Raw genomic sequence first — 27,766 nt, 5'->3', positions numbered from 1 at the left:
AGTGGTCTGCTTAATTCAGACACTCTGTTCATCACCACCCCCTTTTCTGAATCGTTTTTGGCCACTATAGGTGTGGCAGGGTATACTCAGACATGAGTCCCTTTCTCACTGCACCATCAGGATTCAAGCAAGCCGGGCCGAAGAAGGCTGAAATGCCAGAAACCGGTCCCCGGTAGCTTGTCTCCTTTCTGGTGAAGAATTGGCTTGGTAGTTTAGTCTGCCCTGTTCCCATGATGCACTGGGCCAGGGACAGACTGATTTGCATATAGCCAGGTTCTGAGCTGGGATGGTGCAGTGAGATAAATAACAGTGATGGATCAAGCCCTGATCTTTGGACTGGGTAAGAGTGGTCTGCTTAATTCAGACACTCTGTTCATCACCACCCCCTTTTCTGAATCGTTTTTGGCCACTATAGGTGTGGCAGGGTATACTCAGACATGAGTCCCTTTCTCACTGCACCATCAGGATTCAAGCAAGCCGGGCCGAAGAAGGCTGAAATGCCAGAAACCGGTCCCCGGTAGCTTGTCTCCTTTCTGGTGAAGAATTGGCTTGGTAGTTTAGTCTGCCCTGTTCCCATGATGCACTGGGCCAGGGACAGACTGATTTGCATATAGCCAGGTTCTGAGCTGGGATGGTGCAGTGAGATAAATAACGGTGATGGATCAAGCCCTGATCTTTGGACTGGGTAAGAGTGGTCTGCTTAATTCAGACACTCTGTTCATCACCACCCCCTTTTCTGAATCGTTTTTGGCCACTATAGGTGTGGCAGGGTATACGCAGACATGAGTCCCTTTCTCACTGCACCATCAGGATTCAAGCTAGCCGGGCCGAAGAAGGCTGAAATGCCAGAAACCGGTCCCCGGTACCTTGTCTCCTTTCTGGTGAAGAATTGGCTTGGTAGTTTAGTCTGCCCTGTTCCCATGATCCACTGGGCCAGGGACAGACTGATTTGCATATAGCCAGGTTCTGAGCTGGGATGGTGCAGTGAGATAAATAACGGTGATGGATCAAGCCCTGATCTTTGGACTGGGTAAGAGTGGTCTGCTTAATTCAGACACTCTGTTCATCACCACCCCCTTTTCTGAATCGTTTTTGGCCACTATAGGTGTGGCAGGGTATACTCAAAAATGAGTCCCTTTCTCACTGCACCATCAGGATTCAAGCAAGCCGGGCCGAAGAAGGCTGAAATGCCAGAAACCGGTCCCCGGTAGCTTGTCTCCTTTCTGGTGAAGAATTGGCTTGGTAGTTTAGTCTGCCCTGTTCCCATGATGCACTGGGCCAGGGACAGACTGATTTGCATATAGCCAGGTTCTGAGCTGGGATGGTGCAGTGAGATAAATAACGGTGATGGATCAAGCCCTGATCTTTGGACTGGGTAAGAGTGGTCTGCTAAATTCAGACACTCTGTTCATCACCACCCCCTTTTCTGAATCGTTTTTGGCCACTATAGGTGTGGCAGGGTATACTCAGACATGAGTCCCTTTCTCACTGCACCATCAGGATTCAAGCAAGCCGGGCCGAAGAAGGCTGAAATGCCAGAAACCGGTCCCCGGTAGCTTGTCTCCTTTCTGGTGAAGAATTGGCTTGGTAGTTTAGTCTGCCCTGTTCCCATGATGCACTGGGCCAGGGACAGACTGATTTGCATATAGCCAGGTTCTGAGCTGGGATGGTGCAGTGAGATAAATAACGGTGATGGATCAAGCCCTGATCTTTGGACTGGGTAAGAGTGGTCTGCTTAATTCAGACACTCTGTTCATCACCACCCCCTTTTCTGAATCGTTTTTGGCCACTATATGTGTGGCAGGGTATACTCAGACATGAGTCCCTTTCTCACGGCACCATCAGGATTCAAGCAAGCCGGGCCGAAGAAGGCTGAAATGCCAGAAACCGGTCCCCGGTAGCTTGTCTCCTTTCTGGTGAAGAATTGGCTTGGTAGTTTAGTCTGCCCTGTTCCCATGATGCACTGGGCCAGGGACAGACTGATTTGCATATAGCCAGGTTCTGAGCTGGGATGGTACAGTGAGATAAATAACGGTGATGGATCAAGCCCTGATCTTTGGACTGGGTAAGAGTGGTCTGCTTAATTCAGACACTCTGTTCATCACCACCCCCTTTTCTGAATCGTTTTTGGCCACTATAGGTGTGGCAGGGTATACTCAGACATGAGTCCCTTTCTCACTGCACCATCAGGATTCAAGCAAGCCGGGCCGAAGAAGGCTGAAATGCCAGAAACCGGTCCCCGGTAGCTTGTCTCCTTTCTGGTGAAGAATTGGCTTGGTAGTTTAGTCTGCCCTGTTCCCATGATGCACTGGGCCAGGGACAGACTGATTTGCATATAGCCAGGTTCTGAGCTGGGATGGTGCAGTGAGATAAATAACGGTGATGGATCCATCCCTGATCTTTGGACTGGGTAAGAGTGGTCTGCTTAATTCAGACACTCTGTTCATCACCACCCCCTTTTCTGAATCGTTTTTGGCCACTATAGGTGTGGCAGGGTATACTCAGACATGAGTCCCTTTCTCACTGCACCATCAGGATTCAAGCAAGCCGGGCCGAAGAAGGCTGAAATGCCAGAAACCGGTCTTCGGTAGCGTGTCTCCTTTCTGGTGAAGAATTGGCTTGGTAGTTTAGTCTGCCCTGTTCCCATGATGCACTGGGCCAGGGACAGACTGATTTGCATATAGCCAGGTTCTGAGCTGGGATGGTGCAGTGAGATAAATAACGGTGATGGATCAAGCCCTGATCTTTGGACTGGGTAAGAGTGGTCTGCTTAATTCAGACACTCGGTTCATCACCACCCCCTTTTCTGAATCGTTTTTGGCCACTATAGGTGTGGCAGGGTATACTCAGACATGAGTCCCTTTCTCACTGCACCATCAGGATTCAAGCAAGCCGGGCCGAAGAAGGCTGAAATGCCAGAAACCGGTCCCCGGTAGCTTGTCTCCTTTCTGGTGAAGAATTGGCTTGGTAGTTTAGTCTGCCCTGTTCCCATGATGCACTGGGCCAGGGACAGACTGATTTGCATATAGCCAGGTTCTGAACTTGGATGGTGCAGTGAGATAAATAACGGTGATGGATCAAGCCCTGATCTTTGGACTGGGTAAGAGTGGTCTGCTTAATTCAGACACTCTGTTCGTCACCACCCCCTTTTCTGAATCGTTTTTGGCCACTATAGGTGTGGCAGGGTATACTCAGACATGAGTCCCTTTCTCACTGCACCATCAGGATTCAAGCTAGCCGGGCTGAAGAAGGCTGAAATGCCAGAAACCGGTCCCCGGTAGCTTGTCTCCTTTCTGGTGAAGAATTGGCTTGGTAGTTTAGTCTGCCCTGTTCCCATGATGCACTGGGCCAGGGACAGACTGATTTGCATATAGCCAGGTTCTGAGCTGGGATGGTGCAGTGAGATAAATAACGGTGATGGATCAAGCCCTGATCTTTGGACTGGGTAAGAGTGGTCTGCTTAATTCAGACACTCTGTTCATCACCACCCCCTTTTCTGAATCGTTTTTGGCCACTATAGGTGTGGCAGGGTACATGAGTCCCTTTCTCACTGCACCATCAGGATTCAAGCAAGCCGGGCCGAAGAAGGCTGAAATGCCAGAAACCGGTCCCCGGTAGCTTGTCTCCTTTCTGGTGAAGAATTGGCTTGGTAGTTTAGTCTGCCCTGTTCCCATGATGCACTGGGCCAGGGACAGACTGATTTGCATATAGCCATGTTCTGAGCTGGGATGGTGCAGTGAGATAAATAACGGTGATGGATCAAGCCCTGATCTTTGGACTGGGTAAGAGTGGTCTGCTTAATTCAGACACTCTGTTCATCACCACCCCCTTTTCTGAATCGTTTTTGGCCACTATAGGTGTGGCAGGGTATACTCAAAAATGAGTCCCTTTCTCACTGCACCATCAGGATTCAAGCAAGCCGGGACGAAGAAGGCTGAAATGCCAGAAACCGGTCCCCGGTAGCTTGTCTCCTTTCTGGTGAAGAATTGGCTTGGTAGTTTAGTCTGCCCTGTTCCCATGATGCACTGAGCCAGGGACAGACTGATTTGCATATAGCCAGGTTCTGAGCTGGGATGGTGCAGTGAGATAAATAACGGTGATGGATCAAGCCCTGATCTTTGGACTGGGTAAGAGTGGTCTGCTTAATTCAGACACTCTGTTCATCACCACCCCCTTTTCTGAATCGTTTTTGGCCACTATAGGTGTGGCAGGGTATACTCAGACATGAGTCCCTTTCTCAGTGCACCATCAGGATTCAAGCAAGCCGGGCCGAAGAAGGCTGAAATGCCAGAAACCGGTCCCCGGTAGCTTGTCTCCTTTCTGGTGAAGAATTGGCTTGGTAGTTTAGTCTGCCCTGTTCCCATGATGCACTGGGCCAGGGACAGACTGATTTGCATATAGCCAGGTTCTGAGCTGGGATGGTGCAGTGAGATAAATAACGGTGATGGATCAAGCCCTGATCTTTGGACTGGGTAAGAGTGGTCTGCTTAATTCAGACACTCTGTTCATCACCACCCCCTTTTCTGAATCGTTTTTGGCCACTATAGGTGTGGCAGGGTATACTCAGACATGAGTCCCTTTCTCACTGCACCATCAGGATTCAAGCAAGCCGGGCCGAAGAAGGCTGAAATGCCAGAAACCGGTCCCCGGTAGCTTGTCTCCTTTCTGGTGAAGAATTGGCTTGGTAGTTTAGTCTGCCCTGTTCCCATGATGCACTGGGCCAGGGACAGACTGATTTGCATATAGCCAGGTTCTGAGCTGGGATGGTGCAGTGAGATAAATAACAGTGATGGATCAAGCCCTGATCTTTGGACTGGGAAGAGTGGTCTGCTTAATTCAGACACTCTGTTCATCACCACCCCCTTTTCTGAATCGTTTTTGGCCACTATAGGTGTGGCAGGGTATACTCAGACATGAGTCCCTTTCTCACTGCACCATCAGGATTCAAGCAAGCCGGGCCGAAGAAGGCTGAAATGCCAGAAACCGGTCCCCGGTAGCTTGTCTCCTTTCTGGTGAAGAATTGGCTTGGTAGTTTAGTCTGCCCTGTTCCCATGATGCACTGGGCCAGGGACAGACTGATTTGCATATAGCCAGGTTCTGAGCTGGGATGGTGCAGTGAGATAAATAACGGTGATGGATCAAGTCCTGATCTTTGGACTTGGTAAGAGTGGTCTGCTTAATTCAGACACTCTGTTCATCACCACCCCCTTTTCTGAATCGTTTTTGGCCACTATAGGTGTGGCAGGGTATACTCAGACATGAGTCCCTTTCTCACTGCACCATCAGGATTCAAGCTAGCCGGGCCGAAGAAGGCTGAAATGCCAGAAACCGGTCCCCGGTAGCTTGTCTCCTTTCTGGTGAAGAATTGGCTTGGTAGTTTAGTCTGCCCTGTTCCCATGATGCACTGGGCCAGGGACAGACTGATTTGCATATAGCCAGGTTCTGAGCTGGGATGGTGCAGTGAGATAAATAACGGTGATGGATCAAGCCCTGATCTTTGGACTGGGTAAGAGTGGTCTGCTTAATTCAGACACTCTGTTCATCACCACCCCCTTTTCTGAATCGTTTTTGGCCACTATAGGTGTGGCAGGGTACATGAGTCCCTTTCTCACTGCACCATCAGGATTCAAGCAAGCCGGGCCGAAGAAGGCTGAAATGCCAGAAACCGGTCCCCGGTAGCTTGTCTCCTTTCTGGTGAAGAATTGGCTTGGTAGTTTAGTCTGCCCTGTTCCCATGATGCACTGGGCCAGGGACAGACTGATTTGCATATAGCCAGGTTCTGAGCTGGGATGGTGCAGTGAGATAAATAACGGTGATGGATCAAGCCCTGATCTTTGGACTGGGTAAGAGTGGTCTGCTTAATTCAGACACTCTGTTCATCACCACCCCCTTTTCTGAATCGTTTTTGGCCACTATAGGTGTGGCAGGGTATACTCAAAAATGAGTCCCTTTCTCACTGCACCATCAGGATTCAAGCAAGCCGGGCCGAAGAAGGCTGAAATGCCAGAAACCGGTCCCCGGTAGCTTGTCTCCTTTCTGGTGAAGAATTGGCTTGGTAGTTTAGGCTGCCCTGTTCCCATGATGCACTGGGCCAGGGACAGACTGATTTGCATATAGCCAGGTTCTGAGCTGGGATGGTGCAGTGAGATAAATAACGGTGATGGATCAAGCCCTGATCTTTGGACTGGGTAAGAGTGGTCTGCTTAATTCAGACACTCTGTTCATCACCACCCCCTTTTCTGAATCGTTTTTGGCCACTATAGGTGTGGCAGGGTATACTCAGACATGAGTCCCTTTCTCACTGCACCATCAGGATTCAAGCAAGCCGGGCCGAAGAAGGCTGAAATGCCAGAAACCGGTCCCCGGTAGCTTGTCTCCTTTCTGGTGAAGAATTGGCTTGGTAGTTTAGTCTGCCCTGTTCCCATGATGCACTGGGCCAGGGACAGACTGATTTGCATATAGCCAGGTTCTGAGCTGGGATGGTGCAGTGAGATAAATAACGGTGATGGATCAAGCCCTGATCTTTGGACTGGGTAAGAGTGGTCTGCTTAATTCAGACACTCTGTTCATCACCACCCCCTTTTCTGAATCGCTTTTGGCCACTATAGGTGTGGCAGGGTATACTCAGACATGAGTCCCTTTCTCACTGCACCATCAGGATTCAAGCAAGCCGGGCCGAAGAAGGCTGAAATGCCAGAAACCGGTCCCCGGTAGCTTGTCTCCTTTCTGGTGAAGAATTGGCTTGGTAGTTTAGTCTGCCCTGTTCCCATGATGCACTGGGCCAGGGACAGACTGATTTGCATATAGCCAGGTTCTGAGCTGGGATGGTGCAGTGAGATAAATAACGGTGATGGATCAAGCCCTGATCTTTGGACTGGGTAAGAGTGGTCTGCTTAATTCAGACACTCTGTTCATCACCACCCCCTTTTCTGAATCGTTTTTGGCCACTATAGGTGTGGCAGGGTATACTCAGACATGAGTCCCTTTCTCACTGCACCATCAGGATTCAAGCAAGCCGGGCCGAAGAAGGCTGAAATGCCAGAAACCGGTCCCCGGTAGCTTGTCTCCTTTCTGGTGAAGAATTGGCTTGGTAGTTTAGTCTGCCCTGTTCCCATGATGCACTGGGCCAGGGACAGACTGATTTGCATATAGCCAGGTTCTGAGCTGGGATGGTGCAGTGAGATAAATAACAGTGATGGATCAAGCCCTGATCTTTGGACTGGGTAAGAGTGGTCTGCTTAATTCAGACACTCTGTTCATCACCACCCCCTTTTCTGAATCGTTTTTGGCCACTATAGGTGTGGCAGGGTATACTCAGACATGAGTCCCTTTCTCACTGCACCATCAGGATTCAAGCAAGCCGGGCCGAAGAAGGCTGAAATGCCAGAAACCGGTCCCCGGTAGCTTGTCTCCTTTCTGGTGAAGAATTGGCTTGGTAGTTTAGTCTGCCCTGTTCCCATGATGCACTGGGCCAGGGACAGACTGATTTGCATATAGCCAGGTTCTGAGCTGGGATGGTGCAGTGAGATAAATAACGGTGATGGATCAAGCCCTGATCTTTGGACTGGGTAAGAGTGGTCTGCTTAATTCAGACACTCTGTTCATCACCACCCCCTTTTCTGAATCGTTTTTGGCCACTATAGGTGTGGCAGGGTATACGCAGACATGAGTCCCTTTCTCACTGCACCATCAGGATTCAAGCTAGCCGGGCCGAAGAAGGCTGAAATGCCAGAAACCGGTCCCCGGTAGCTTGTCTCCTTTCTGGTGAAGAATTGGCTTGGTAGTTTAGTCTGCCCTGTTCCCATGATCCACTGGGCCAGGGACAGACTGATTTGCATATAGCCAGGTTCTGAGCTGGGATGGTGCAGTGAGATAAATAACGGTGATGGATCAAGCCCTGATCTTTGGACTGGGTAAGAGTGGTCTGCTTAATTCAGACACTCTGTTCATCACCACCCCCTTTTCTGAATCGTTTTTGGCCACTATAGGTGTGGCAGGGTATACTCAAAAATGAGTCCCTTTCTCACTGCACCATCAGGATTCAAGCAAGCCGGGCCGAAGAAGGCTGAAATGCCAGAAACCGGTCCCCGGTAGCTTGTCTCCTTTCTGGTGAAGAATTGGCTTGGTAGTTTAGTCTGCCCTGTTCCCATGATGCACTGGGCCAGGGACAGACTGATTTGCATAGAGCCAGGTTCTGAGCTGGGATGGTGCAGTGAGATAAATAACGGTGATGGATCAAGCCCTGATCTTTGGACTGGGTAAGAGTGGTCTGCTAAATTCAGACACTCTGTTCATCACCACCCCCTTTTCTGAATCGTTTTTGGCCACTATAGGTGTGGCAGGGTATACTCAGACATGAGTCCCTTTCTCACTGCACCATCAGGATTCAAGCAAGCCGGGCCGAAGAAGGCTGAAATGCCAGAAACCGGTCCCCGGTAGCTTGTCTCCTTTCTGGTGAAGAATTGGCTTGGTAGTTTAGTCTGCCCTGTTCCCATGATGCACTGGGCCAGGGACAGACTGATTTGCATATAGCCAGGTTCTGAGCTGGGATGGTGCAGTGAGATAAATAACGGTGATGGATCAAGCCCTGATCTTTGGACTGGGTAAGAGTGGTCTGCTTAATTCAGACACTCTGTTCATCACCACCCCCTTTTCTGAATCGTTTTTGGCCACTATATGTGTGGCAGGGTATACTCAGACATGAGTCCCTTTCTCACGGCACCATCAGGATTCAAGCAAGCCGGGCCGAAGAAGGCTGAAATGCCAGAAACCGGTCCCCGGTAGCTTGTCTCCTTTCTGGTGAAGAATTGGCTTGGTAGTTTAGTCTGCCCTGTTCCCATGATGCACTGGGCCAGGGACAGACTGATTTGCATATAGCCAGGTTCTGAGCTGGGATGGTGCAGTGAGATAAATAACGGTGATGGATCAAGCCCTGATCTTTGGACTGGGTAAGAGTGGTCTGATTAATTCAGACACTCTGTTCATCACCACCCCCTTTTCTGAATCGTTTTTGGCCACTATAGGTGTGGCAGGGTATACTCAGACATGAGTCCCTTTCTCACTGCACCATCAGGATTCAAGCAAGCCGGGCCGAAGAAGGCTGAAATGCCAGAAACCGGTCCCCGGTAGCTTGTCTCCTTTCTGGTGAAGAATTGGCTTGGTAGTTTAGTCTGCCCTGTTCCCATGATGCACTGGGCCAGGGACAGACTGATTTGCATATAGCCAGGTTCTGAGCTGGGATGGTGCAGTGAGATAAATAACAGTGATTGATCAAGCCCTGATCTTTGGACTGGGTAAGAGTGGTCTGCTTAATTCAGACACTCTGTTCATCACCACCCCCTTTTCTGAATCGTTTTTGGCCACTATAGGTGTGGCAGGGTATACTCAGACATGAGTCCCTTTCTCACTGCACCATCAGGATTCAAGCAAGCCGGGCCGAAGAAGGCTGAAATGTCAGAAACCAGTCCCCGGTAGCTTGTCTCCTTTCTGGTGAAGAATTGGCTTGGTAGTTTAGTCTGCCCTGTTCCCATGATGCACTGGGCCAGGGACAGACTGATTTGCATATAGCCAGGTTCTGAGCTGGGATGGTACAGTGAGATAAATAACGGTGATGGATCAAGCCCTGATCTTTGGACTGGGTAAGAGTGGTCTGCTTAATTCAGACACTCTGTTCATCACCACCCCCTTTTCTGAATCGTTTTTGGCCACTATAGGTGTGGCAGGGTATACTCAGACATGAGTCCCTTTCTCACTGCACCATCAGGATTCAAGCAAGCCGGGCCGAAGAAGGCTGAAATGCCAGAAACCGGTCCCCGGTAGCTTGTCTCCTTTCTGGTGAAGAATTGGCTTGGTAGTTTAGTCTGCCCTGTTCCCATGATGCACTGGGCCAGGGACAGACTGATTTGCATATAGCCAGGTTCTGAGCTGGGATGGTGCAGTGAGATAAATAACGGTGATGGATCCATCCCTGATCTTTGGACTGGGTAAGAGTGGTCTGCTTAATTCAGACACTCTGTTCATCACCACCCCCTTTTCTGAATCGTTTTTGGCCACTATAGGTGTGGCAGGGTATACTCAGACATGAGTCCCTTTCTCACTGCACCATCAGGATTCAAGCAAGCCGGGCCGAAGAAGGCTGAAATGCCAGAAACCGGTCCCCGGTAGCTTGTCTCCTTTCTGGTGAAGAATTGGCTTGGTAGTTTAGTCTGCCCTGTTCCCATGATGCACTGGGCCAGGGACAGACTGATTTGCATATAGCCAGGTTCTGAGCTGGGATGGTACAGTGAGATAAATAACGGTGATGGATCAAGCCCTGATCTTTGGACTGGGTAAGAGTGGTCTGCTTAATTCAGACACTCTGTTCATCACCACCCCCTTTTCTGAATCGTTTCTGGCCACTATAGGTGTGGTAGGGTATACTCAGACATGAGTCCCTTTCTCACTGCACCATCAGGATTCAAGCAAGCCGGGCCGAAGAAGGCTGAAATGCCAGAAACCGGTCCCCGGTAGCTTGTCTCCTTTCCTGTGAAGAATTGGCTCAGTAGTTTAGTCTGCCCTGTTCCCATGATGCACTGGGCCAGGGACAGACTGATTTGCATATAGCCAGGTTTTGAGCTGGGATGGTGTAGTGAGATAAATACCGGTGATGGATCAAGCCCTGATCTTTGGACTGGGTAAGAGTGGTCTGCTTAATTCAGACACTCTGTTCATCACCACCCCCTTTTCTGAATCGTTTTTGGCCACTATAGGTGTGGCAGGGTATACTCAGACATGAGTCCCTTTCTCACTGCACCATCAGGATTCAAGCAAGCCGGGCCGAAGAAGGCTTAAATGCCAGAAACCGGTCCCCGGTAGCTTGTCTCCTTTCTGGTGAAGAATTGGCTTGGTAGTTTAGTCTGCCCTGTTCCCATGATGCACTGGGCCAGGGACAGACTGATTTGCATATAGTCAGGTTCTGAGCTGGGATGGTGCAGTGAGATAAATAACGGTGATGGATCAAGCCCTGATCTTTGGACTGGGTAAGAGTGGTCTGCTTAATTCAGACACTCTGTTCATCACCACCCCCTTTTCTGAACCCTTTTGGGACAGCAAGCATCAAGTGAAAGTTTTCTCAATGAAACCTGATCAATAAAAAACGCTCATGAGATGAAAGTGACCACAAGAGATAGGGTTCAATGGAGGGTGATGTTTTGAGCACCATATGTTTGCAGACACTATTTTTTCCAATTTCTAAGTCATCTTTACAAAAAATGTCTAAGGTAGTGAAAGTTTTCTTTACAAATTCCACGTCCTTCAGGGTAATTGATACAGGCTTTAAAAACAGGTCCGGCTGTCCCAGCTCTTCACAGCATCCCTTAATATAGTTTAACCATAGAATGCATGTCATATGATCAAGGGTCATGTTCTGTCTTAAAATCTGATGGTTAAGAGCTAGATCTTTGTTTAACCAGCAGTTAAGCCGGAACAACAAGGGGCACATAGCCAGCGTATCCCCTATATAAGGCAACCCCAGTTCCTCATGAACTACCATGTTTCATGTTCCACTGGGCACTCCTAAAATGCATTTTAAAAAGACATTCTCTCACACCTGCAAAGCATCAGTTGCTGCATAGCCTCAAATGTCACTCTCATAGCTAGCAAAGGCAACACTTTTGGCCTGATATATCTTCAGCATTGCTGCGATTGTGCGCTTACCCATCTTCGTGGCAAAGTTAAAGATTGCAGCATTTTCCCTGGTAACCTCCCCTTTTTCTTCTCTTGATCAGAGACCCCCAGTTTAACCAATCATCTATCAAGACACCCTGGTAAGAAAATACTGTGGTCACCGAAATGTTCTCGTTACCCACTTTGAAAGGGTACTGTTTCTGCGGGCGAGTCCCGACGTGCATGATATAAGATTTAGAGTTGTTAATTGCAAGGTCATGATCTTCCATAAAACTTCGGAATGTATCAAGCAGGGTCTGAAGTCCCCTTGCCGTCCTAGCGATGAGGACCGCGCCGTCCGAATATAGCAGGACGGGCAGACCCCGTCGCCCCACGTAAGGGAAATTGACCCCTGTTTTTAACAGGGTGTTTTCTAGGTTGTTGATATATAGATTGAATAGGAAGAGGGCCAGGATACATCCCTGCCTAACCCCCCTCTCTATTTTGAAATCCCTGGATACCCGAAGATCCTTAGCAAATCTAATATTGGCCTTGGTGTCCCTATGTAGATCCTCCAGGAAGTCAACCAAATTATCCACCACCCCCATGGCCCTCCCAATTGACACAGTCAAAAAGGGAGGAAATATCCATGAAGGCCATGTAGATTGTACCTTGGCAAGCGATTGTATACTTCCCCAGGATCATATACATGTTAAGGCATTGGGCCAGTGTGGGCCGCCCTGGGCGAAACCCATATTGTATGGCGGAGATGATTTTATTCTCTGCCTCCCAGGAGGATAATCTTTCCAGTAACACCCCGCCCACAACCTTAACCACAGAATCAAGAAGGGAGATCAGATGATAACACAGAGTGCTGTCGCGATCGCCCTTCTTGAAGACCGGCTCAATGGTCAAGATGCCCCAAGAGCCCGCAAAACCAATCCTGGCCGCCGCATTAAGCACCGCCATCAGGACCGGAGCCCATAGGAGTGGGTTTGATTTGAAAAGATCCGGGGGATACCATCCAGGCCTGGGCCTTGTTGCATGTCAGCCCTAGAATACCCGTCTCCACCTCTCTCTGTTTGAACGTTACTGGATCGTTAGTGTAGGCCCTACCGAGGAGTTGGTGGTGAATCATGGGACAGGCGAAGATGCATTCAAAGTGAGACACCCATTCGTCCACATTTATATTAAGTGCCTACTTCTCCATCCCCCGTCCTTTCAAATAGAGGTTGGTTAATAATGCCCCAAAACCTTGCACTATTCCCCAAGTTGCTTGCCTCCAGCAGATCTCTCCACCTTTCCTCCCTCAATTCACCCTTGCGAGTGGCAAATGCCCGTTTGTACTCGAGACAACGGGCGGTAATCAAAGGATGGTTTCTCGGGGTGACTTTTAGGGCATCTTTTAATTGTCTCGCTGCTCTAGAGCATAGTGCGTTGAACCATCTGGGGTTCGATTAAACCATCCTGTTCGAAGGAGGGAGCCTCAAGGCCCCTGCTGTCACTTCTGCCTGCCCACCTTCTGCGGGAGCTGGTATTGCTTTGCATGTTAGCAGCTCCCTGGATCTCAAAGCAATGACTGTTTCCCTGCTCGCTTGACAGCATACAGGGAAACAGACATGCTCTGCCTTCAGCAAGCTAGATAATTTTCTGCTCTCGCTTGCTGAAAGCAGAGCAGAGTTTGCCATGACCTCCAAGCCATAGAAAACATCAATGCCCCATGGGTGGGCACCCAGGGACATTGCTGGAGTGAGACCTGGGGATGGCAGTCCCCAGGCTCATCTAGGGCTCTAGGAGGGCCCCCCTCCAATGTTAACTTTAGCCCCCAGGGAGGTGGTAGTATCCGGAAACCCGGGATCTGCAATGGACCCCCTTCCATTATTGTGTTTGTGCCCCAGGGAGGTGGTGGTCCTTGAGGCTGCAAGGGATAGGTGGCCCCCCACAATCTTATTAAGTGCCCCAGGGAGTTATTGATCCCTTGGGCAGCGGGGGAGGCCATAAGGCCTCCCCTATATCTTATTTTTAATAACAGATTTGCCCCAGGGAGGTGGCAGTCCTCAGGGCAACAGGAAGGCCTTAGGGTCTCCCCAGTATTACTTTCACTAAACAGTGTGCCCCGCGGAAGAGTTGTTTCATGGGGCTTTGCACGAGCATTGGAGGGGTGCCCGATGAGCACCCCTCCTTCATGTCCCTGGGATTTGGCCTACCTGAGGACTTTAAAATAAAAGACGTGCAGGAGCCCGCACATAATTTTTTTACATTTTGCCACAAATTTGCTGATCCACCCGCAAGTCTGCAGCAAAAGAAAAAAAAAGATTTTTAACCCCAGTGAACTCACTGAGGGACTCCCACCATATCTGGGAGGATCAGGGTATTCCTACCCTGCCCCTTTTCTTTGTTTAGTACTTTCTTTGTGGGATTCAGCTTCAAGCCGAGTCCCAGGATGGCTGCCAACACTTCCTGGCTGAAGTGTGAGGAGCCAATCCAATTTTAGTAGTATTCACAAGTCTACTGCAAGGACTCGTGTCCCCAGAAATCTATATTTTTTAAGTTAGATATCACAACAACTACTGAACCGATTTACACCAAATCACAAAAGCATGTTTTGTGGACTAAAATCTAGCTTTCTGCCAATTTGGAGGAATTCTATTCAACAGTTCGGGCTATAGTCATGTTCAAAAAATGAAAAATCCCCATAGACGTGTTTTGGGACCCACTTTTTTCTTGACCCCGCTTGACGCATCAGAGTAGCTGAATCAAAAAAGGACTTTTGTGAACATTTCGTGGAGATTCGCCAAGCGAGGCTAAAGTTATTGGCAAAACGAAAAATTATTTTCCTATGAAAACTTTGGTCCTAACTAACTACCTACTGGCGACCGCCCGAACGCAGGTTAATATATATTGAATATTATAGAAAGATACACATATAGGGGATCATTACAATGTTGGGCGGAATCTCTTCTGCCCAACACCGCATCCGTCATGGGACTGACCGATACCCGGTCGACGGTCCTGACAGCCCAATTAGGATGCAACTAAACACTTCTCTGTCACTTTCCTACATTGTCAAATGGGAGCATGCATCTCAGCCGTAAACATGTCAAAATGCTTGCCCCCATTGTAAAATGAGAGGTGCAGTTCACCCCTGCACCCCATGGAGGTGAATATTATGGTATCCAATATCAAAATAATTCTACAAAGAGCTGCAGTTCAACTAGTCCAGGGGTACTCATAGTACGGCCCGACCGGCCTTCATTGGCGGCCCGCGGACCTTGTTACAGTACGAGTCCTTCCCATTAAGTTTAAACAGAGGAGATGGCCGCAGGCGCATACGTTGTGAATACGCATTCAATACGTATTCACAACGTTTGCTCCTGCGACCATCTTCTCTGCTTATGCCTGCCTCTGATTGGCCTGAGCCTCCGTGATGTCACACCCGGTGCGAAGCACAGGCCCTTTAAAAGTCAGCTGTAATTAGCGCTTGTACAGCTGACTTTTAAAGGACCTTTTAAGGAGCTTCCTGTGTTGTGGTGACGACGTTGACGTCCTCGCAGCCCGCAGCCACAGAGAATCTTAACTGCAGCTGGAAATACTTCCTTTTACCTTTTTTCTTTTGTAATTATCGTCACTTGTATTTTGTTTGCTTTTGATGCATGCACGATTGTCACTGTTGCCTCACGTAAGGTTTCCTTTTGTAACATGCCCTGAGAGCAGACAAGCGCTGAGGTGTGATCTCGCCCGCCTGTGTGGGCGCCTGAGAGCATACAGGCTTAGAAGTGCCTCTGGAAAAAGCCACTTCTTTGGACAAGTATTTCATGAGCCTCCTGGAATGAGAAGCATGTGTGAAATGTCATACGCACATAACTATATATAAAATGCCGGGGGCACTGGAAACTGTAACCATAATGAAGCACCCACCGGCCAGGGTACAGGAGGTCAGACACCAGCATCAGGCGAGGGGACTAGCAGGCCTCCCCCAAATAGTCCTCCTTCATAAACCTTCGCTGCCCCCCCCCCATCCCCATCTACCCTACAACCCCCGCCGACCACCTCAAACCTACAAATCCCACAATGCTCTCTTGAGACTCTCTGGCCTCTACGGTCTGTGACACACCTTGTGCAGCGCTAAGAGTGCACACTCTTCCAGTGTAAGCGCTTTAGTCTCTGGAGCTCTGAGACAGGCTGCCTGTGGGTCTAGCGAGCAGCAGGTGCAGTGGCACCGGGTAAGGCGCTCTAACACAATATCGAAGTTTTAGTATACCGTGTATACGCGGTATCAGCTGCTGATCTTGGAAGAAGCAGTCCATCACCAGAGGCCCCTACAACACCCTACTCTGGAGTGAGATGGAGATCTAAGGGAGAGGCTAGCCACCATCAGATGCCTCGCGGTGGCACCTACAACACCCTACTCTGGAGTGAGCTGGAGATACAAGGGAGAAGCTATCCGAAGTCCACCAGTTATACCCCCAGCCCCCTGTGATGAGCCCCCTCCTCAAGTCGAGCCGGACTACCTACAAAGCCCTCACTCCCCCTATGAACACAGCGCTCATGGCGAAGCTGTCAGTCACGGAAGGCAATAACATCAGTCATTCATTCATTAAGTCTGTCAACCAATGAAGGCCACACTGGGTGCCAAGGTCACTCAGGGCATGACCTTTTCAAAGTCAAATAGTCAAAAACGGACAGCAAACCTGCCCCTCCTCTAAATCTGCAACCCTGAGCACTTCACATTTCCACCTTCCCCCTCTCTTTCTCTCCCCTCTGTCTCTCTAGTTCCCTCTCTCTCTCTCTTTCTGTCTCTCCCTGCCTCCCTCTCTCTCCCCCTCCCTACCTGTTTCTCTTCACCCCCCTCTCTCAGACTTTGCCTCTCTCTCGCTTTCTGTGTGTTTCCCCCCGTGGGTGTGTATGTTTCTTTCTCACTCTCTCACTCTCTCTCACTGTCTCTGTGTCTCTCTCTCCCCCTCTGTCCTTTCTCTATCCCTCCCACACTCTCTCTCTCCTCTATTTCGCTCTCTCTCAGCTTGCCCCCTCTTTCTCTCCCTCTGCCTCGCTTTCTCTCTCGTTCTCTTTTTGTCTCTTCCTGGATCCATCTCTCCCTCTCTTTCTCTCTCTGCCTTTTTTTCTCTCTCTCTCTCTTCCTCTCTCTCTCTGTCCTTTTCTCCCCGTGCCCCCTCTATCTCTCCCTCTGTCTTGCTTTCCCTTTCTCTATCTGCCTCTCTCCTCCTCTTCCTTTCTTCCTCTCCCCCTCTCCGCCCTCTCTCATTCTTCCTCTCTCCCCTCTTCCTTTATTCTTATCTTCCTTTCTCCCCCTCTCCCCTCTGCTCTCTCTTCCTTTCTTCCTCTCTTCCCCTTTTCCTCTCTTCTCCTCTCTCTCTTGCTTTCCTCTCTCTCTCTCTTCCTTTCTCTCTCTTTCTTCTACTGCTCTCCTCTCTCTGTTTCTTCCTCTCTTTTGCTCTCCTCCTCTCCCCCCTCTTCTCCTCTCTCTCTCTTCTGCTCTCCCCCTCTTCTTCTAGCCCCTCCTTCCCTCTAGTCCTCTCTCCTACTCTTCCTCTCCCTCCGACTCCACCCTCCTCCTCTCTCATTAACATACAAATGGTCTTTTAAATACCTGTGAAGTGCTGGGGTGGAGCTGTGTGTTTGCCCGGAAGCTGTCTCAGCCCAGACACACGCAGGCAGGGTGAGATGAAGAGGGAGACAGAGGAAGGTAGAGGGAGGGAGAGAAAGGGAGGGAAATAGAGGGAGAGCGAGGGAGGAAGTGAAAGGAAGAGCAGGGGAGGGAAAGGAAGGGAGACCGAGGGAGGGAAAGGGAGACAGACAGAGGGAGAGCGAGGGAGGGAGGGAAAGGGATGCAGACACAGTCAGAGGGAGAGCGAGGGAGAGTGAGGGAGGGAAAGGGAGGGAGAGCAAGGGAGGGAGGGAATGGGAGGCAGACCGAGGGAGGGAAGGAAATGAGGGAGGGAAAGGGAGACAGACAAAGGGAGAGGAAGGGAGACAGAGGGAGGGACAGAGGGAGGGAGACAGACAGACGGAGAGAGGGAGACAGACGGAGGGAGGGAGGGAGACAGACAGAGGGAGGGAGGGAGACAGACAGAGGGACGGAGACAGACGGCGGGAGGGAGGGAGGGAGACAGACAGAGGGAGGGAGAGGGAGACAGATAGAGGGAGGGAGAGGGAGACAGACAGAGGGAAGGAGACAGACAGAGGGAAGGAGACAGACAGAGAGAGGAGGGAGGCAGAGGGATGAGGGAGACAGAGGAAGGGAGACAAAGAGGGAGAGACAGACAGAGGGAGACAAAGAGAGGGAGAGAGAGGGAGACAGAGAGGGAGACAAAGAGTGTAAGAGGGAGGGAGACAGAAAGGGGGAGGGTGACAGACAGAGGGAGGAGGGAGGGAGGAGGGTGACAGGCAGAGGGAGGGGGGAGGAGGGTGACAGACAGAGGGAGAGAGGGAGACAGACGGAGGGAGGGAGGGAGACAGACAGAGGGAGGGAAGGAGACAGACGGAGGGACGGAGACAGACAGAGGGAGGGAGGGAGGGAAACAGACAGAGGGAGGGAGAGGGAGACAGATAGAGGGAGGGAGAGGGAGACAGACGGAGGGAAGGAGACAGACAGAGGGAAGGAGACAGACAGAGAGAGGAGGGAGGCAGAGGGATGAGGGAGACAGAGGAAGGGAGACAAAGAGGGGGAGACAGACAGAGGGAGACAAAGAGAGGGAGAGAGAGGGAGACAGAGAGGGAGACAAAGAGTGTAAGAGGGAGGGAGGGGGACAGAAAGGGGGAGGGTGACAGACAGAGGGAGGAGGGAGGGAGGAGGGTGACAGGCAGAGGGAGGGGGAGGAGGGTGACAGACAGAGGGAGGAGGGTGACAGACAGAGGGGGAGGTTGACAGACAGAGGGAGGAGGGTGACAGACAGAGGGAGGAGGGTGACAGAGTAAGGAGGGTGACAGAGTGAGGAGGGTGACAGAGTGAGGAGGGAGACAGAGGGATGAGGGAGACAGAGGAAGGGAGACAAAGAGGGGGAGACAGATAGAGGGAGACAAAGAGAGGGAGAGAGAGGGAGACAGAGAGGGAGACAAAGAGTGTAAGAGGGAGGAAGGGAGACAGAAAGGGGGAGGGTGACAGACAGAGGGAGGAGGGAGGGAGGAGGGTGACAGGCAGAGGGAGGGGGGAGGGAGGAGGGTGACATACAGAGGGAGAAGGGTGACAGACAGAGGGGGAGGGTGACAGACAGAGGGAGGAGGGTGACAGACAGAGGGAGGAGGGTGACAGAGTGAGGAGGGTGACAGAGTGAGGAGGGTGACAGAGTGAGGAGGGTGACAGAGTGAGGAGGGAGACAGAGTGAGGAGGGAGACAGAGTGAGGAGGGAGACAGAGTGAGGAGGGAGACAGAGTGAGGAGGGAGACAGAGTGAGGAGGGAGAGGGAGAGGGAAGGAGAGAGACAGAGAGGGGGAGGGAAGGAGAGAGAGGGAGACGGAGAGGGAGAGGGAAGTAGAGAGAGGGAGACGGAGAGAGAGAGGGAGACAGAGAAGGAGGGAGTGAGAGAGTCAGAGTGAGTGAGACAGAGGGAGTCAGGGAGAGAGAGGGAGTGAGATATTCTGAGTGAGACAGAGGGAGAAATAGGGAGAGAGGGAGTGAGTGAAAGAGAGAGAGGTGTTTGTATGCCGGGTCTGGTGGCTCAGTGGATGAAGGCGTCCGCTGCAGGGACCTGTGTTCAACCTCATGGTCACAGTTTTTTTGTTGCTCTAGCCCCGCCCCCTCCCCCACTGACCCCGCCCCCACTGGTGCGGCCCTCGGCCACAAACCACACTGTAAATTTGGCCCCCGAGAGAAAGTTTGTGAGTACCCATGAACTAGTTGTTACTAGGTGTCCCTCACGAGTCAAATGCAAAACATTGAAATTATTAAATCATGCTGCTGTTCCACTAGTCGTTAGTAGGTGTCCCTCACGAGTCAAATACAAAAGCATTGAAACCTTTCATGAAGCTGCAGTTCCACTAGTTGTTACTATGTGTCCCTCATGAGTCAAATGCAAAAGCATTTGACTTGAGGGACATCTAGCATCGACTAGGTGAACTGCAGCTCTTGGTAGAATTTATAGAATTAGCTCTCAGCGCACCCGAGAGCCTCTGCCCTTTGAGGAATGTTTTGATATTGGATACTATAATATTCACTGCCCACTGCTAATCTCGTACCATAATGCTTTGCAGGGCCTTTGGTTGGGATTCTATTTTTGCTCATGACTGTGCTTGTGATGGCCCGAAGAGGATGGGGCCACCACTGAATCGTTCAGCATGATGGCAGAGAGGAAGTGGAGAAAGAGATGCCTTGAGGACGACAAGAAAGATCTGAGATTAGCACAGTTGAAATACAAGGAGCTCATCCTCAAGTCTAAGGCGGACTTCTATGCAAAATCTATTATACAAGCGCCTAATGGGACAAAAAAGCCCTTTTTAAGATCGTCAAGGATTTTTCCTCCCCTACTTGTCTAAGTAATAAAGTGGCGGCATCGCAAAAACTGTGTGATGAGATTGCCTCTCTTTTTCAAGACAAGATTGCCAAAATTGTCGGTACCCTCCATCCTAATAATATCGATGTTCAAGATAATTTTGATCAGATGATGAATGAAGATACACGACAGTCAACGGCCCTGGATAATTTTCAAACTCACTGATGGTGTTTTTAATAGTCTGGCGCATAGTGTGTTATCGGGTTCCCCCCTTTACCCCCTCCCCAACAAAATCTGGAAGACATTTGGCCAAGAAACTCTCCCCTGGCTGCGGCAGATTTGCAATTAGCCCTTAGAAGAAGGAACTGTTCCAGAGGGTTGGAAGCAGGCTGTGGTGACTCCACTGATTAAAAAGTCCTCTCTGTACCCGACAATCCCTGCAAGCTTTAGACCCATCTCTCTCCTGCCATATACAGTTAAATTCCTGGAAAAGGCAGTTAGCAGGACTCTATTGTGCTTCTTGGAGGACAATCATCTTCTTGACAGAGATCAATTTGGGTTCCGCCCATATCATGGGACTGAGACTGCTCTGGCCACCATGTTGGACAACCTACGTATGTGAGCCGGCAACGGGAATGCCACTGTTTTAGTGCTTCTCTATATGTCGGCCGCGTTTGACACGGAGAGCCATTCAATCTTAGTGGAGAGACTGGAGAAGATAGGGGTGAAGGGACAAGCGCTGCAATGGCTATAGTCCTATCTAGCGGGGAGACAGCAGGTGGTAACCTTGGCACCGTTTTCCACCAGCAAATCCCCGGTAGTTCATGGGGTGCCACAGGGCTCTGCAATCAGCCCTATTCTTTTCAATGTCTACCTGCAGCCCCTGTTCCCCATTATTAAATCATTTGGAGTCGACCTAGTCAATTATGCCGACGATACACAGCTGGCGTTCTACTTCGAAGGAGAACATGCAGTATCCCTGGACATGTTCCAACAGTGTATGGGTCGGACGGCTGTCTGTCTCCGAAGAAATTCCCTTCAGTTTAATGGTGGGCAGACTGAGGTGGTGTACTGCTCCTCAGTCAGGATGTCTCAACATTTACCATTGGAGTTTAGGCGTACTCCTGAGGAGGAACCGCTGACTCCGGTCAGCAAGGTACACAATTTGGGGGTTTTGATTGATGACAAACTGCAGATGGAGTCACAGGCAAATAAGACTGCCAGTGTGTGCTTCTCCTTAATGCGCTTGCTTCGCCAGATACTCCCACTATTACCAAATGAGTCTGGCTCCCTGGTAGTGAGAAGCACAGTGATAAACAGGCTGGACTATTGCAACTCCCTGTATTTGAGAGTGCCACAGTACATCTTTCAGGGGTTGCAGAGAGTCCAATCTGCTGCAGCAAAACTGGTGCTAAATAGGCTGCGCCGTTCATCTACTACCCTGGCCTTCGAGAGATTTACACTGGCTGCCTTTCAAGGAAAAGGTCCATTTCAAATCACTCTGCCTGGTGTTCAGAGCGGTGAACGAGCTGGGTCCAGTCCCACTACAGGAAACATTCCCCTGCTACTAGTCCATGAGGTAGCTTCGCTCCTCTAGTGCCAGTTTACTGACGATTCCTAGATTCAAACGTACTAGGATGGGAGAAAGGGCACCCAATGTGGCTGGTGCCCCTCTATGGAACGAGCTACCCCAGAATATCAGACAAACTAACTCCCTGATTGAGTTTCGAAAGAGTCTTAAAACCTGGCTCTTTCCTAGGATCTGACTTCCTTTCTTTCTGATATACTGATCTATCTACACTCTGGTAATTTTTCTTCAGTCTAAAGCACCAGGATACCCGTAGGTGACAGTCTCACTATATAAGAATCGCATTCATTCATTCATTCTTTGTGTTCAAGGCATCTGCTTGGTCCTCCCCTAGGTTAAGGGGGACCCCAAAATCATCACCTCTCTCATTGCCTGCGGAGCGGAGTTCATTGCCCAGGGGTAATGGTATCACTAAAGAAAAAAAAACTAGCAGGTCAGATCCCCGAGGACTGGCTTTCCTTCGCAATAATATACTGAAGGAAGGAGTTTGTGTTTGAAGTAAATCACAGATTTGCGTAAGCCTGTGCATATATATATTCACTGAAAAAACATAGGTTTCAGGGGTGTTATAGTTAGCTGGTCATTTTACTTGTACAAAACTATTGAAATTCCTCCATTATAGTTAGTTGTACTAAGTATAACTCGCGCGCCCATAATCCACTGCTGATGATGTCACATATTACATCATTCATGACATGGTCAGTGACATCACTGATGACATCACTGATGACATCTCAAATGACATCACTGATGACATCATCTATGTGACAATCAGATACACCTCATCATACACTAGTATAACATTTCATCACTCACTGTAAAATACAGAGTACCATATTTGAATCCATTGACACACCAATACAATTTTCTAAAAACCCACTCAGTGATTCCTAGATCTACACACATATCTAGACACTTGCCTATAGATTCACTCATACATGCTAACAAAGATCAACAGAACACTATTAAATATACTTATACACCTACATTGACATTACACACCAGCACACATCCTATTCACTGGAAAGTATGGGGTAACACTGACCCTATATTCATCCATAGTTGCACACATAAAAGCTGGTGGACATGGCGCATTTCTGCGAATATGAATGTTTGTTGTACATTCATTGGAGTGTTGTAGCTGTAGTAATACAGTGCTGTGAAAGCTTTAGGTTGCAGTTTTTGGCACATGAAGGGCAGTTAATATATATATGTATGTAGTCATTCAGGTATACTGTCGAACTTGGTGCTGGAAATCAGTGTTGGAGGCGCGTCCACATCCTGGTATTGTAGAGAAATTATGTAATCTAGGTGTGCCTAAAAATGTACTGTAAATAAGGTGCTCATGTAAATTGATGATATAGTTTTGGGTCGTCTTCACGCTATATAAATATTCTAAAAAAAAAAAATGAGAAATAGCACACACTTACACATTTACTATACACTTTCTATGCAGTATTGTAATGATCCAGTTTGTACATTCATATTTGTAGAATGAGCGAGAAAAAGTTATATAATCAAAGTTTTTGTTACTGGAAGAGATAAGATGGTTGCATACACTGTTTACAGCACAATATAATGTGGTAGGTTGCAGGAGCAGCATTTAACAAACACAATAGGTACACAGACACAGATAGATAGTTTAAGTGGGTACGGGCACGTGTGCTCGACTTCATTTTATTACATTGCTGTTGGTAAAAAGTAGAATAGTAATCATGATATCATACACAGATATTCAATCATAAACGGTTTATGACTTCTGCTGTACAAAGGTAGGAGTACTACATGTGAAATAATACACAGAAGATTCTATCGTAAAGCTTTCATGAGTTGTGGTGCTCTAAGGTAGGGTCCGTTTGTGTGGAGCCTGCGATGCTGCGTGGTTCAGGCAGAGCGCACTGGTATGAATGACTTTTGGCTACTGAATTTAACCTTAATAAGGCCACGTGGCGATTATTTATGGTGTACTGAGTTAGTTGCATGTCTGGTGCTCAGCGTTTGCTCACCCTGCGATGATGCTTAGTTCGAGCTGTCTGTACTCAAAGCATTGACTGTTGCATACAACTGGACTGCATGAACTTTGAGTGAAAAAAACCTACCATTAATGCTTATCAATTGCTCTGCAAACTAGGTCTACTGATTGTTCCCCATAACAAATTAAACAATTGCATTTTACGCAGTTTATTCTAACTTTCTCAAAATGGGGACGTATGTCTGGTGGCGATGTTGAAGGTGATGCCCCAGAGGTCCTTGGTATTGCCGGTATTGGAGGTACATTTTGGCGCAGTGTTCTACATTCTTTTTGAACATAGTTCACAGAATGCAGAGATTACAGGTGCTTGTGCATACTAGCAGTGCCAAAGGAGTATTTTTTGTCTCTGTCTTAATTAAATTAAGACTGAATTCCCTACTGTCTGTAGTGTAGATACAAAGCTGAATTCAAGTTGTTAGTTCACAGGATGTAGAGATTGAATGTGCTTGTGCATACTAGCAGTGCCACAGGAGTATTTTTTGTCTCTGCCTTAAATAAATCAAGACTGAATTCCCTACTGTCTGTAGTGTAGATCAAAAGCTGAATTCAAGTTGTAAACCCTGCTGTTCGCAGTGAAGATCTTAGGCTGGACTGCATTATCTGTAATCACAATTGAAATAAAAGATGAAACATGTATGGAATACATTGTTGAAATGTGTATGGTTCAGGGACATTATAGTTCAAGTTGTGACCTGTGCTGTCCGCAGTGTAGACTGCCATTGAGTATGGTCCAGGATGCCCGCCACCCCTTCCACCACCAATCCCAATGGTAGGAGACAGACACAGTTGGAACTTTTGGAAGGCAGGGGGGCCTCGCGACCCCCCCGGCCGTATTTATTAAAATATGAAACAAAATGTAAAACTTTAAATTAAAAACGTTTCATTTGTCATGTACAAAATAAAATTTTCATTACACTTGATGAAGACAGGTATCCAGGCTAACCTTAACAAATCTCTAATACAAAGATTTTCCTAACCGAGTCTAACATCATGACATCATGAATTGCATACAAATTTTGTACATTCTATCGTTAGGGGCCAACGGTAAGGTCTTAACCGGTGTCAGATCCCTATCATCAAATTTCCGCCCTCTCGTGTGAGTGGCGCATGCGCAGAGGGCTTTACCCTCGTAGCCAACCGTAACTTCCCTTGTCAATGGGACCCCCTTCCACTCGGCGCCATCTTAAGGTCGTCCGAGTTCCCGTGCGGGGTAACCATAAGAAGGACAGCGTGGACTCCCCCCCTTTCCCCGCACTCTCTTCCGCCGCAGCGGATATCCGGCCCCCGCGAAATTTGTGGGAGGGGCATATAGCCGTCTCCTCCTGGGAGGGGCCAATGGCTGCCTCCCCCGGGCGCTCCCATCAATAATGGGTGGCGCCCTCACTAGGGACCTTGAAATCACTGCTCACCGATCATGACCTTACCGCCTGACCGAAGACTAAATAAATACGACAGTTAGTGATCTACTAGTGGGAAAAAACTTTATACAAATGTTATCATAGTCTAGATACATCTCACACTGCTACCCCCGTCCTTGTAGAGCGGAAGTTCCCAAATAGTACCCAACATCTAAACACATTGCTACAAAGGAGAAAAGGTCCTATAACGGAGAAATCATTTTATTGCATACAGTTTATTACACTTCTACAAAGGAAAAAAGGCCTAAAGACAAGTATTCAGTTGCATACACAAGCTTGGAATCAATCTACAATGGGATAAAAGGCCTAGACAAGACGTTTCTGCATCAGGATCAATTGCAAATCACCACTTTGTTTACTCCAAAACTTCTGCAACAGGGGCTGGTGGTTGGGTCAAAAAACTGCTGCTTGTTCCCTTGAGGGCTCACGAGCGACGAGTGGTGCAGCCTTCAGAGCGTGGGAACAAGAGGACGCCTGCCTGTACCCTCGCACCTTTTATCCTGCAGCGGGGAGGCGGGACGGCATCCCCCTCCTGCCCAAAAGTGCACGGACTTCCGGGCGGGCGTTAGGACAACCCTCTTAGGCGGCGGGGCGTGCTCCAACCACGCCACTTGGGGCATACCGGCCGGGGACACGCCCCCCCGCCTGCAAAGGTTTCCCGGGCGGTCGGGGCACCCGGCCATACGTTTGGGGTGACCGAGAGGTCTCCCCTCTCCATATGGTCCGGGATGCCCGCCACCCCTTCCACCACCAATCCCAATGGTAGGAGACAGACACAGTTTGAACTTTTGGAAGGCAGGGGGGCCTTGCGACCCCCCCGGCCGTATTTAATAAAATATGAAACAAAATTTTAAACTTTAAATTAAAAACGTTTCATTTGTCATGTACAAAATTCAACTTTCATTACACTTGATGAAGACAGGTATCAAGGCTAACCTTAACAAATCTCTAATACAAAGATTTTCCTAACCGAGTCTAACATCATGACATCATGCATTGCATACGAATTTTTTACATCCTATCGTTAGGGGCCAACGGCAAGGTCTTAACCGGTGTCAGATCCCTATCACCAAATTTCCGCCCTCTCATGTGAGTGGAGCATGCGCAGAGGGCTTTACCCTCGTAGCCAACCGTAACTTCCCTTGTCATGAGGGCCCCCTTCCACTCGGCGCCATCTTAAGGTCGTCCGAGTTCCCGTGCGGGGTAACCGTAAGAAGGACAGCGTGGACTCCCCCCTTTCCCCGCACTCTCTTCCGCCGCAGCGGATATCCGCCCCCCCCGGGAAATTTGTGGGAGGGGCATATAGCCGTCTCCCCCTAGGAGGGGCCTATGGCCGTCTCCCCCTGGGCAATCCCATCCGTAATGGGTGCTGCCCCCTGTGGGAGGGGCCAATGGCCGCCTCCCCCCGAGCACTCCCATCCATAATGGGTGGCGCCCCCACTAGGGACCTTGAAATCACTGCTCACCGATCATGACCTTACCGCCACAGGCCAGATAGTTGACTGACTATCTGTCCCCCCCACAAATCCTATAGGTCATGTCTCCTCAATCCCACTAGCCAAGCTATCATGTCTCCTATCAACATGTCATTCCCCACCCTGAACAGGTGTACCCCATCATCTTAATAACAGTGGTCCCCCCAGATGCACCCTTGAGGTATACTTTGAAGGTGGTTAGATCGAAACAACTTCTCCATTTTATTGTTGACCCTCTTTACCGAATGGTTCAACGCTGTCGTGGACCACCCACCCCTCCATACCCTCCTCGGAATCATGTGTGACCAAGCTACTGTGCACCCCGGGAGTGTCTTTGCTAACCAACTAACTGCTGAAAGTATGTGTTCGATTAAAGCCCATCGGCCCAACCTCACCAAGTCATTGCCGCCAATGTGCACTATGACTACTGATGGCGGTGACCTGTGCCGCCCAAATAATTCCTCGACAAAACTTTGCTGTTGGTCAATACACAAACCGCCCTTCCCATGGAAGGACACCCTGAAACCATATTCCTCAGATGTGTGGATCGCATCACCTGCCCTGAATATGTCCGCGGCGCGTCTCAGGTATGAGTAGTCCACGACCCAGACCACTCGTCTTCTATTCCTTGCTCCTGAAGTGGTGGTTAGCTGATGCTAGGCCGGTCCCAATATCCGCCCTGCGTCACAGGTTCGTGAAACTGTAATCCAAACAAAAGACAACAAGCGTGAGTGCACTTCTTCAGTAAATTACAACATGTGCAACCGCACGTAACATTTGAAACAGTTTGAAGACCAGCGCCCCAACTGTTTAACATTGTCTGTCTGCAGACCCCTGGCCGTCGTTTCTGTAGCGGCCCCTATCCTGAATGAATGAGTTCCGAAATCACTCGGGTTCAAGCCCGCAGCTGCAATCGTGATTGCCAGCACCCTCTGGAACTGAAACTTTGTTAATGGGGTGCCGTCAGCAAGCAAGCCGCAGCAAGGCCCCCCCCACTTCATTACCCTTTGTTGTAGGTAAGCCTCAACGTGCATCACTGGACAACAGGGACTACCTGGAGTGCGCTGCAACACAATGCTACTCCCCTGGGCCTCCTGGTCTGTCTTTGACCTGGCAATCGTGATCAGCAGGGAATCCCCCCTCACTTGCATGTGGTCCCTGTG

This window comes from Lissotriton vulgaris, chromosome 5 (genome assembly GCF_964263255.1).
Source record: "Lissotriton vulgaris chromosome 5, aLisVul1.2, whole genome shotgun sequence".
Classification (NCBI taxonomy): Eukaryota; Metazoa; Chordata; class Amphibia; order Caudata; family Salamandridae; genus Lissotriton; species Lissotriton vulgaris.
Note: the sequence above shows the minus strand (reverse complement) of the source record.